This window comes from Vitis riparia, chromosome 18 (assembly GCF_004353265.1).
Source record: "Vitis riparia cultivar Riparia Gloire de Montpellier isolate 1030 chromosome 18, EGFV_Vit.rip_1.0, whole genome shotgun sequence".
Classification (NCBI taxonomy): domain Eukaryota; kingdom Viridiplantae; phylum Streptophyta; class Magnoliopsida; order Vitales; family Vitaceae; genus Vitis; species Vitis riparia.
The window spans coordinates 21,720,085-21,731,862 of record NC_048448.1 but is presented as its reverse complement, the minus strand read 5'-3'; the positions used below and the strand labels follow the sequence as shown (position 1 = coordinate 21,731,862).

At 29.6% G+C, this 11,778-nt stretch overlaps 1 pseudogene; it reads right to left on the bottom strand.

The window, feature by feature from the left end:
- Positions 1-2,012: 2,012 nt before the first annotated feature.
- The window catches only part of LOC117905538, an 84,388-nt pseudogene continuing 74,622 nt past the window's right edge, over positions 2,013-11,778 (bottom strand).

Here is an 11,778-nt window from a genome sequence, read left to right as displayed (position 1 = left end):
TAGAGGGTAGAAAATATGTTGTCCACCATGATATGTAATTATAATTATATTTAAAAACTATAATTACATTTAAAAACATTTTTCTTAGTTTTAACTGATTACTTAATTTTTAGTGGTTAGTATTATATTAATATAGGATGGAGAGAGAGAATTTAGAGTTATTCTGTCATAGTCTCTATCCAACTCATGTGGGAGCCTTCTTACTAGGAAGGCCTTTACAACTGCTATAAAGTTCCATTGCTTATTATACATATGTCAATATTTTAATATTTGAGAGTTGGTTTGTTTACCCGTGTTATTAAGAAATAATCTATTCTTGTCTAATAAAGGTGTAGTGGCTAGCTTGTTATTAAAATTCTTCATAAAGCTTGATATTTAATTGCTCCTCATTATACGTTTTTCTTTTTAATTTGTTAATATGCTTTATATTTTCTGCTACAGATTCGGAGTTTGGGTGTTGGAAATTTAAGGCTTTCCTGTAAAGTAATGCTTCAAGATGGAGGCAAGAGGCTTGGTTGTAGATATATGCATGAACAACTTTAAACAAGTTTCTTCTATATATAATAATCAAATGTATATTAAATATGTTTTGATTATATATAAAATCATGATAATTTTATTGTCATTATTGTTCTTAAATAATATCAAATTGATTATACATGGCAATAGATTCAATTTTTCATATTAAAAAATAATTTTAAAATTTTTCAAGGGGAACCTTGACAGTTGTACTTATTCCCTACCTTGACATACATGATACTCAAATTTGAGATATATGGAAGCAATCATGACATATGTGGTATCTATCCTTAACATATATGGTGCCCACCAAGACCTATGTGGTTCATAACTTTGACATATGTTAGAGCAACCTTGACTTATGTTCCTTTTAATCTTAACATATGTTAGAGATATTATGACATATGATAAGTAATGAAATATACCTACCTTATAGTGTACATATGTCAAGATTGCTTATACCTCAATCTTGACACTGGGATAGATGACATATAGAATCAGAACGCTATAATGACATATAACCCTTACCATAACAGTCAAACACCATCAAGGAAAGCCGTTTTTTTTAGTAGTGTTTTAAAGGGAAATCTTGATATTGTAAGAGTTTTATTAAACGTGAAAGAATTTCTTATATAAACAAAAAAAAAATTATAAAATTCTTATAAGAAATAACATTTTTATGACTTTTACATGAAACCTTTTTTTTAAAAGTTATAAGTTTTTTTTAAAATAATTAAATTGGTATAAAAACTTTTATTTAACTCTTAAAAGTCAATCCAAATAATATATATATATATGTATTTGAAAGTCACTTTTAAAAATCCAAAAAATCACTTAAAAATAATTTCTAAATATTTTTTTTAACTTACATTTAAAAAACAAAAAAATTAAAATGATTTGTTTTTACTAGTTATTTAAATTAAGGAAGCAGGAAAGAGGAAAGGGTTTGCTCTAATGTTAAAAAAAAGGGGGGTTGAAAAGTAATTAAATCACTAAAAGTAGACTTGGAGTTCTTTAAGTGTGTGGTTAGACTCAATTTGTCCCCATGCAATGGAAATGGAAGATTTTTTGTTTTTTTTTTTCCTTTTCCTTTATCTTGGTGTAGTCTTGTGATATTGTTACTAAAATAGGAGGTAAAGATATAAATTATATATCAATTATTTTAAATTTAGGAAAAAAAAGTGCTTATTTTAATTTGAAATAAATAAGTAGAAAAAAAATTGATTTTATCTCAATTGTGAAAGACTTCATTAAAATTTTCTTATTTGCAAAATATTTTGAGTTGTAAAAGTAAAAATTAAACAAATCATTTAATGACCTTTTTCACAACATGATATTTTATCATGTTGAATAAAATTGGAATGGTCAAAAGTTGTCAAATCAAGACTTCCATGGCAAATTCCAGCATTGCATATCTCAAAGATTATTCTACAACATTTTCTTTGTAGACTTTTAACAATCCAAGAAATTGACAAATTATATAACAATCCCATACACAATATTCTAGAACTTTACATTATTCTTTTTATTTTAATCCAATTGGAATGTTTAGTCAACAATTTTTTTGAACAAAAAATAAATAATGAAATCTGAATAATGGAAACAATCAATGAAATCTTTGGCATGTTAATTCTTTGCAACTTCAACATAGTGGCATGTCGGATGGCGGAGGCAGCATTTGAGCTTCTGGGTGTTTACCATTTTTCACTATGAACGCAGTTTCCATGCCCCAAGTCAGATGGCGTTCTACATGGCAGTGCATGAACCACACCCCTGCAACAGAGAAAATATACGAACATTACACCTAATTTATTGCAATATTAAGAAAAATTATTCCCTTGGTATGCAGGTTGGCAGTTTCAAGGGTTTTTTTTAATAGAGGACATGAGTGTTTGCAACATACCAGGGTTGGATGCCTCGAATCTGATTGCAGCCCAACCATTCGTAGGAACAGAGATGGTACTCTGAAGGGGAGGATCCACTAGATTATAGCGCAAAGGGTCCTTATTTTTATCGAAATTCCCAAATCCCCATCCAACAAGGTAGAAACTGTATCCATGGAGATGCATGGGGTGGTGTGTCCCTGCAACCAAGTTTGTCCCTTGAAAAACAATCTCCACCGTGGAGTTATACTCGAGGACCCTTACTTCTGTTCCGTTTTCTGGCGTCTGATACTCTAATGGAAGATAATCAGCTGTAAAATCGAACACCAGTGGTGGAACGCTAGGAAATTTATCTCCATATACACCACTGATGTTATAATAATAAGCTTGCAGTATGTCAATTGTAGGGGATTGGAAGCTTATGTTGTTTATACTTGCGGAGAACCGCGTCCCATTGGGCCCTGCACATGAATTATTGGGGCATAGGAACGAGTTTACAGAAACAGTGTAAATCAGTTTAGTGCTCGGGCTCAATGGGACATTGGAAGGATGTTCCGCATTTGCTAAGCTTCGGAGACCGGCCATGACCTGAACCGATGCATTTGTGTCATTGTATGCAGGAAAATGAGGCAAAGAGAGAGGTGAAGATGGAGTGTAGTATCCCCTGTATTGTACAATAGCTGTGGTGGTTGTGTTATCATAAAAATTTTGAGCTACTGGGGCAATGGAATAAGTTTTAGCCGCCATGTAATAGTGATCCGGGTGTTGGTTAGCTTCTAGTAAGACATCGAAGGTTTGGCCAGGATATATTGTGATATAATCTTGTGTCAATGGTTTCGTGTAGCTACCATCTGTTCCAACCACTGTCATTTTATGCTTGGCAATTGAGAAGAAGAGAGCCTCGTGCAAGGCAGCATTGATTATGATCAGCTTCAATCAGGTTGTGTATGATCAGCTTCAATCAGGTTGTGGATCGTACAAGTTTGACTTTGAGAACTGACCAAGAAATTAATCAAACACACTATTTTAGAATAAATTTAAAACATATGTAGAATACTTTTAAAACTTTGACCTCGTATATATACGGTACCTTTATCAAGATTAGTCAAGATTTTCTCTTTGTATTTGGTAGGAAGGGAAAAGTCAGCGCTGCTTTGAGAAGGAATGTAGGATTCCATTATAGGAAAGAAACAATCATTCAAATCATTCCATTATAGGAACCGGATCGGAAATTCCTTGTCCGGTTGGAGGGTCAATCCAGACATTCAAATCATTAGGTAAGCGATGATATCATTCAACATGCTCACCATCAAATAAATATTGGTTTCCTTTGCATATTTCCTCCATACCGGCTTTAATCTTGACATGACATATTGCACAGATAAATTGCATGCACCAACATATAAATTAGTTTTAACGGATAAGAGAACATTCAGACATTTTCAAACATCAAATCTCCACTTTTTTTAAATAATAATAATAATAATAATAAATAATTATAGATTTAAAAATACTTTTTTTCAGAACAAATAAGAAATAATTCAAACTTCCTTGTTTGGTTTATTGTACCATATACAATGAAAAATCATTATATAAATAAATTATGCAAAGATGTATATATTTTTAAATTATTTATAAACAGAAAAAATGATGAATAAAATTTGAGACGTGAAAATTTGATCAAGTTAATTTAAAAACTTCTTTTAATTTTTTTCACTTTTTTTCTCCTATTTTTTCACACCTTTTTTTTTTTTTTTCTCACATTTCCTTTTAAACCTTTGGAATAAATTCCCTACTATTTGTGGAGCTTTAATATAATTTTTTTCTCCATATTATACATATTTATGCAATGTTTGGTTAAACTATTTTGAATTTCTATTTTTACCCTAACAAGAAACATTTCTTGAAAATGAAGATTATTTTCTCCTTATTTTCAAATTTGTGTTTCTCCACTTTTTTATTTTTATTTTTTAAAAAATAATAATAAATAATTATAGATTTAAAAATAACTTTTTTCATAACAAATACAATATATAGCCAGCTTATAAAAACTATTATCTAAAAAAAGGAAAAAAAAAAAGTAAAATAAGAAATAATTCGAACTTCCTTATTTGGTTTATTGTACCATATACAAAGAGTTTTAAATAATAAATTCGAAGATCATCCCAAACACTTTAAAGAGTTTTAGAAATCAATACTAAATTCAATCTTAATTTAAAACTCCTAAATAATTAATTGTAAAGTTGTTTTCAAAGGAAACCCTTCTTATCTCGATTTCCCCTCACTAAGATACTTAAAAAGTGGAATAATAGATAAGAGTGAACTTAAAACTCAATTAAGAAAATTGGTCAATAAGAAAGATCAAGTATAGTACAAAGTTAAATCTTTGGAGATATCACATCTTTATAAAAAAAAATAAAAAATCAATTAGTAGGAGTTCATTTAATTCAATAATTAAATTCATTTTGTTCAAAAAATTATGCACTTTCAATTTAAAGATAGAATTAAATAATATACTTTACATACTTAAATTATATTAAAAAAATTATAAACAAACATTTTACTCTGACTCATTGATAATAACATTGTGCCCAAATAGTAGAACTTGCATTAGGTGGCTAGTCTCACTTTGTGCCTTTTACCAATGGACAAAATGATTTATAATCAATGATATACCAAAGGCTAATAACACCCTTATTAGCTAGAGTTACATTATATCACTATCCTCACCAAAGGTAACGTAGGTCAACAACTTCTCTCTTAAACCAATATAATAAATTAAATGATAAAATTCATTTGCATAACAATAAACAAATCATATGATATTCCCAATTTATTTTATAAACTAAGGAACAAATCATAGCATTTTTAGTAAAATATTATTTGATCCACTTTAAGGAACTTAAACATTTTGATAGTTTAAAAATAGATGAAAAAAAAATTATAAAATGGTTTACTATACTATTAACCCTTACCTTGAAGAAATCATTCAAAATCCTGAAAGACTTAATCTACACCTAATATAGATATAAATAAAAAATAATTATTAAAGATTAATTATCTAAATTAATGACTTCCTAATTTTTTTGTAAAACTTACTTTAATTCCAAACCCTTTTCTAAAGTTTTATTTTTTTAATTAAATTTTTTATTAACCATAATATTATTATCATTTTCACTTTCCATAATTACATTAATGGGTTTTGTTGAATTATTAATGTTAATATTCCTTCTTTTTTTTTTTTAATGGTAGGAAGTAGGTAATTATTTATTAATTTACTACTATTTTTACTTATCTCCTACCCACAACCCAAATCTTATTATTACTTTATTATTTCTTTGCCACAACCACTTTCCTCATTTCTTCCATTCTTCTTCCTATTAATCTCATGGTTAAAGAAAGGTAAAAGAATCTAAAAAGCAAATCATACATGAAGAACTTACCTTAAATTTCATAATGAAGCAAATAAAAAAAATTTCTTCTTTCTAACCCTTCGAACCAAACTTCTCTATAGACCTTTCTCTTGTTTCTTTTTCCTCTCTATTTTATCTTTTCAAATTTTAATAAAGTGGAGAAATCAATGGAATTTAGGGGTGAATTATACTTTTATCGCTAAAAGTAACTTTTATCGATGGAATTTTAGATGTTGTTAGTGGTGCCAATTTTTTTTTAAAATTTTTTTGATGAATTTGAAAATTTCATCACTAAAAGACATGATGGGAAAATTTTGGCGTCGTCATTTTTTTGGCATAAACACTTTTGTGATATAAAAAACCTATTTTCTCACAAAAGTATTTGTCACTAATTACAATTTTTTGTGACTAAAAGTTACGACTTTTTATATATATATTTGCTTGCAAAATGGTTTCATTAAGTGGTTGTATTATTTCTTGACAAATTGAGTAATTTTATTGTTATTAAATTGTGATATTAATAAGTAATATTGATAAATAACTAGATGATTTATATTGTGAAATAACATATGTATTTTTTTGAGACTTAATATTTATACTATAATATTTTATTTCTATTAATAATAATAAAATAATTACAAATCCATAAAATGAAATACTACAATATAGATTTATTTAAATTTAAATGTTTTGTAATGTAATAATTGTATTTTTATGAAATAATAAAAAGATAAATTATTTGAGCAATTAATATTTATATTGTAATATGTTACTTAAATTTTTTTATATAAATAATAACAACAAATAATTCAAGACATGTAAGATTATATCCTATAATATAAATTTATTTAAATTTCAATATTATTATATGATGTTACTCAAATATAAATAATACTAAATGATTTTTATCATATTCGGTAAAACTTATCTATACAACTCTAAAATAGTATTGAATTTAAGTTAGTTATGAAGAAGATATAGTCCACTAATTTGTTCTCATTCAAAATCATACCTTGTCAACTTAAGAAGTAAACTTATACTAACTTTTAATTACATATACTTTGGCACCCTTGGTACATCATTTAGAAAACTTGGTACATTCTTCATAAAATTTGGTACATCCTTAAAAAAATTTGGTACATCTAATTCTTGAGCAACTAAGACCTCTATCTTATTACCCATGGTATGTTTATTCCTTTAAGAATCTTTGGGAAGTGATTGGAGGTCATTCTCTACTCTGGAACGAACTTTGGAACCCTAGTTACATCCTTAAGAAAATTTGGTACATCCAATCCTCGAGCTATTGGGACACCTATCTCCATTCTCATGGTCCATTTGTTCATTTGGGAACACTTAGGAAGTAATTGGAGGTTGTTCCCTACTCTGGAATGAATTGTGGAACCTTAGGTACACCTTTAACAAATTTTTGTATTTTTATGGTTATCTAAATGAGGTGGTTGAGTCACAATTTATAATCATCAAGGGAAAACAAATTGTGCTTATTCATGACCTGATGAAAATGAATAACAAATGGAATTATTGTCACTTTTAATGGTATTATATTATGAATCATTTGAATATTTTTCTTAAAATAATTTGTCAATTCCAAATGGATTATAGCTGAATTGAAAAATGAAGGAATATAGTTGTAGAAAAGAAGGGTTGAATTTTTGTGGGCATTATGGAAGAAAGAGGTCGAACCTTATATGAAAACCAAATTGTTAACACTAGGCATAATAGTGGATGACCTTTTCATGTAGGGGCTGACCCTTTTTAGCTTATAACCCTTAGTCATAATATTAGTTTTGTTTGAAGTGGTCAGTAACAAAAATAAGGGTTGACCCTTTAGGTCATAGGCAATCCCATCGTGTTTTTAATATTGGTTTTGTTTTATGTGGGCGGTAGGAAAAACAAAGGTTGACCCCCATTGTTTAATAGGTAGGCCTTTGAATATGGACGTTATAACCTTTGAACATGGACAGTGAGGAAAATAGTGGTCAGCCCATGTATTCAAAGGTAGAGCCTGAACTTATATTACATATCAAATAAGTACCTAACAAATAAATAAATAAAAGTAAATGCATTGTGTGATGTTTGGTATAGACAATACATTTCAATATTTAGCACATTAATGTCACACCATAAAGTGTTAATGAAACGAACTTGGATTGTTCATAATCTGAATGAGACATTAATATATGATGACTATATATGTGATTGTGACAATTTTTATAAGTAACTAGTTTTGACAAGGTTATTTACAAATATATATTTAAACAACTAAATACCTAATGAGGTCTAAGTGTGAGAACAAAATAATTTATGCTTATTTTATAAATGTTGAAAGTATTTTTGTGATGAATATATGTATTATTGGAAATATTTACGAACATGCCTAGTTTATTGATGTGTGTGTGTGTATTAAAAAAGTAAAATCAAGGATGTTCATCCTTTCCTCATAAGGATGTACGTTGGGTTCTGAAGTCCATTTTAGGGTAGGGAACAACCTCCAATCACTTCTCAAGGGGTTTTAAAGGAACAAACCAACCATGTGTAATAAGATAGGGGTCCCGATAGCTCAAGGATTGGATGTACCAAAATTTGTGAAGAATGTTACAAATTTTGTAAATGAAATACCAAATTTTATAAAGAATGTACCAAGGGTGCCAAAGTCCGTTTCGAGGTGAGGAACGACCTCCAATCACTTCTCGAGGGTCTCCAAAGAAATAAATGGACCATGTGAAGGGAGACAGGTGTCTCATTAGCCCAAGGGTTGGATGTATCAAATTTTCTTAAGGATGTACCTAGGATTTCAAAGTCCGTTTTGGAGTAGGGAAGGGCATCTAATCACTTCCCAAATATCCCTAAAGGAATAAATGGACCATGGGTAATAAAATAAGGGTCCTAATAGCTTAGGGATTGGATGTACCAAAATTTTTAAAGCATGTTCCAAGGGTGCCAAAATCCATTCGAAGGTGGAGAACGACCTCCAATCACTTTCTAAGAGTCTCCAAATGAATAAATGGACCATAGGAAAGGAGATAGGTGTCCCGTTAGCTCAAGGATTAAATGTAACAAATTTTGTTAAGGATGTACCTAGGGTTCCAAAGTTCGTTTCGAAGTAAGAAGCAACCTCCAATCACTTCCCAAAGATCCTTAAAGGAATAAACGAACCATGGATAATAAGATAGGGGTCTCGATAGTTTAAGAATTGGATGTACCAAATTTTTTTAAGGATGAACCAAATTCTATGAAGGATGTACTAAATTTTGTAAATGATGTACCAAATTTTGTAAAGGATGTACCAAGGGTGCCAAAGTCTATTCTGATAAGGGGAACGACTTCTAGTCACTTTCCGAGGGTTGGTCTCTAAAGGAATAAATGGACCACGGGAAGTGATATAAGTGTCCCTTTAGCTTAAATATTGAATGTACTAAATTTTCTTAAGGATGTACCTAGGGTTCAAAAGTCCATTTCAGAGTAGGGATCAACCTCCAATCACTTCCCAAAGATCCCTAAAGGAATAAATAGATCATGGGTAATAAGATAGCGGTCCTTATAGCTCAAGGCTTGGATGTACCAAATTTTTTTAAGGATGTACCAAATTTTGTGAAGGATGTACCAAATTTTGTAAAGGATGTATCAATGGTGCCAAAGTCCATTGTGAGGTCGAGGACGACCTCCAATACAATTTTTAAATTTAATCCTTTAATTATTAAATGTATTACTATAATTAATATTTAAAATCATCAAGTATATTATTTGTGGAATAATATTTTCATTTTTGTCCATTATATATTTATGTTTTTATTTAACTTGTTATATTAACTATTTATTATATATTATTATTTTAAAGTTAATATGTCCAAAAAATAATTAAAATCAATAAATATGGAGATATTAGAGAGTGAAAATAAAATAAAATTGAAGATGTTTTATGAGATAATATAGAGAAAAAAATAGTTATTAGTGTACTTGACAATAGCATTTAATGTGGTAAGTGTACTTGCCCTCAACTTTTGAGGGTAATTTTGGAACAAGTTCATAAGCACTATTGGAGTGCATGAATTGGTAAAAAAAAAAAAATTCTATTTTACATTAAAATTGAAAAAGTAAAAGTACAGTTCTAAAAATCATATTTTTTAATTGGTGATGTACCAAAGCATGATTATCCCAATTTTAAATAATACAAAAATCATAAATTTTTAATTTTAATTTTAATTTTTTTTTAATTTGTAAATTTTAATTTTAATTTTTTAATTTTTTAATTTCTAAATTTTAAATAATATAAAACTCATGGCATGATGAAGTGCATTAAGTGCGTTGTAGTAGCATGTTGTATTTTTGTAGCAGAGATGACATAGATGGAGTTGTGTGGAGTGTTGTTTGGGAAAAAAAAAGATGAAAAAAAAAAAAATTCTCATACCCTCACCTAGTCAAGCACCATTGCAAGTTTGAAAAAAAAAAAAACCCCCATTTTTAAAAAAGGGAGAAAACCACCATCACAAACAATGGCTCACCACATTTGTACATGATGCCATATCCTCTTCAACCTTTCATCATTTTCACCACCAACCCATCTACCTTCTTGAAATGTCATTTTCCAACTGCCAGTCATACCCACCATTCTCCATAACACATCTGTATCTGATAATAATTGTGAAAATGGCCAATTTGATTAAGCAAACCACTAAAGGGGGGGGGGGGGGGGGGGGGGGGGGAAGGGTGAGAAGAGATGAATTAAGTGTTATATTTTTTATTTTATTTTTTCAAAAACAACATATTAATAACAAAAAGAATAAGAGATATTAATTAAGGCAATAATTAAGTAAAAGATGAAGAGAAGATATATGCAAACTCTTTTATAGTGGTTAAAAAATTCACCTATATCCATTATTTTTAACCTCCTAAGTAAGTGAGGGTTCTATTATCATAGGCTTCAACCTAAGCCTTCAAGCTTTATATTTGGATTCATGGGCTTCAATGGGCACTCACAATCCTTTCAAATACTTCACCCACTTGAAGTCTCTTCACTCAAAATGAGTAAATAAGGAAAGTTCTAATGCTTTCTATTAGGACATTGAGTCTTATTTATATGTTGGCAATTTTTTTTTATTTTTTATATTTCATCATAGAAGTCTTTTTAGATAGTGGCTTGCTCCCTATTGAAGATCAAAGGTGGTTGTTCATCCAACCAAGAAGTCATAGGTATGTTTAAAAAGGTTTGACTTGTTGCATATAAGACTTCTTTGAGGTATAGAAGGTTCAGTATCATTTTTGGACTTGGAATGTTTTAAAATGATTTTTTAAAAGAAGTAGGGGCTGCTCAAGTGGAAAGGACTACTCAACCAGTTAGCCTGGTCAAGTGGTAAGGATCGCTCAAGTAGTTAAGTCTGCTCAAGCGGTCATAACAGCCTTGCTGAGTTTAGACACAAATTTTGGATGAATTTCACTCCAACTCTAGTTTGAAACCTTATGATACTGAAACTCTTTGGGCTATAAATACTTTCTTAATAACCCCTTAAGGGTTAGGGATCAATGATTGAAGAGATCTTAGAGATTAAAAACCTTTCATTCTTAAAAAGAGGGACTCCTTGAGAGAAAGCCTAAATTGCTATATCATTCATGAATTCTAATTCAAGGATTTGAATCTTTAAATCGTGGGTTGAAGACCATAATCCCTTCGAAGTGGCAAAAATATCTACTAGGGAGCAATAGGAAGTTGCTATGTCACAAACGTGGATTAAGTTGTAGGTGTTGAAGAGTAAGTCTTTAAGATAAAACATCCAAGTAAATTTGTGTAACTTGATTTCGAATAGTGGATTTAGATTGGTAGGTCTTAGACCTTGTGGTTTTTTTTCTCCATAATTTGTGGGGGTTTTCACGTAAAAATCTTATGCCTCGTTGTCTATATCTTTTATATTTGATATTATGTTTGTAGGGTTTTCATAAAAGGTGCATAT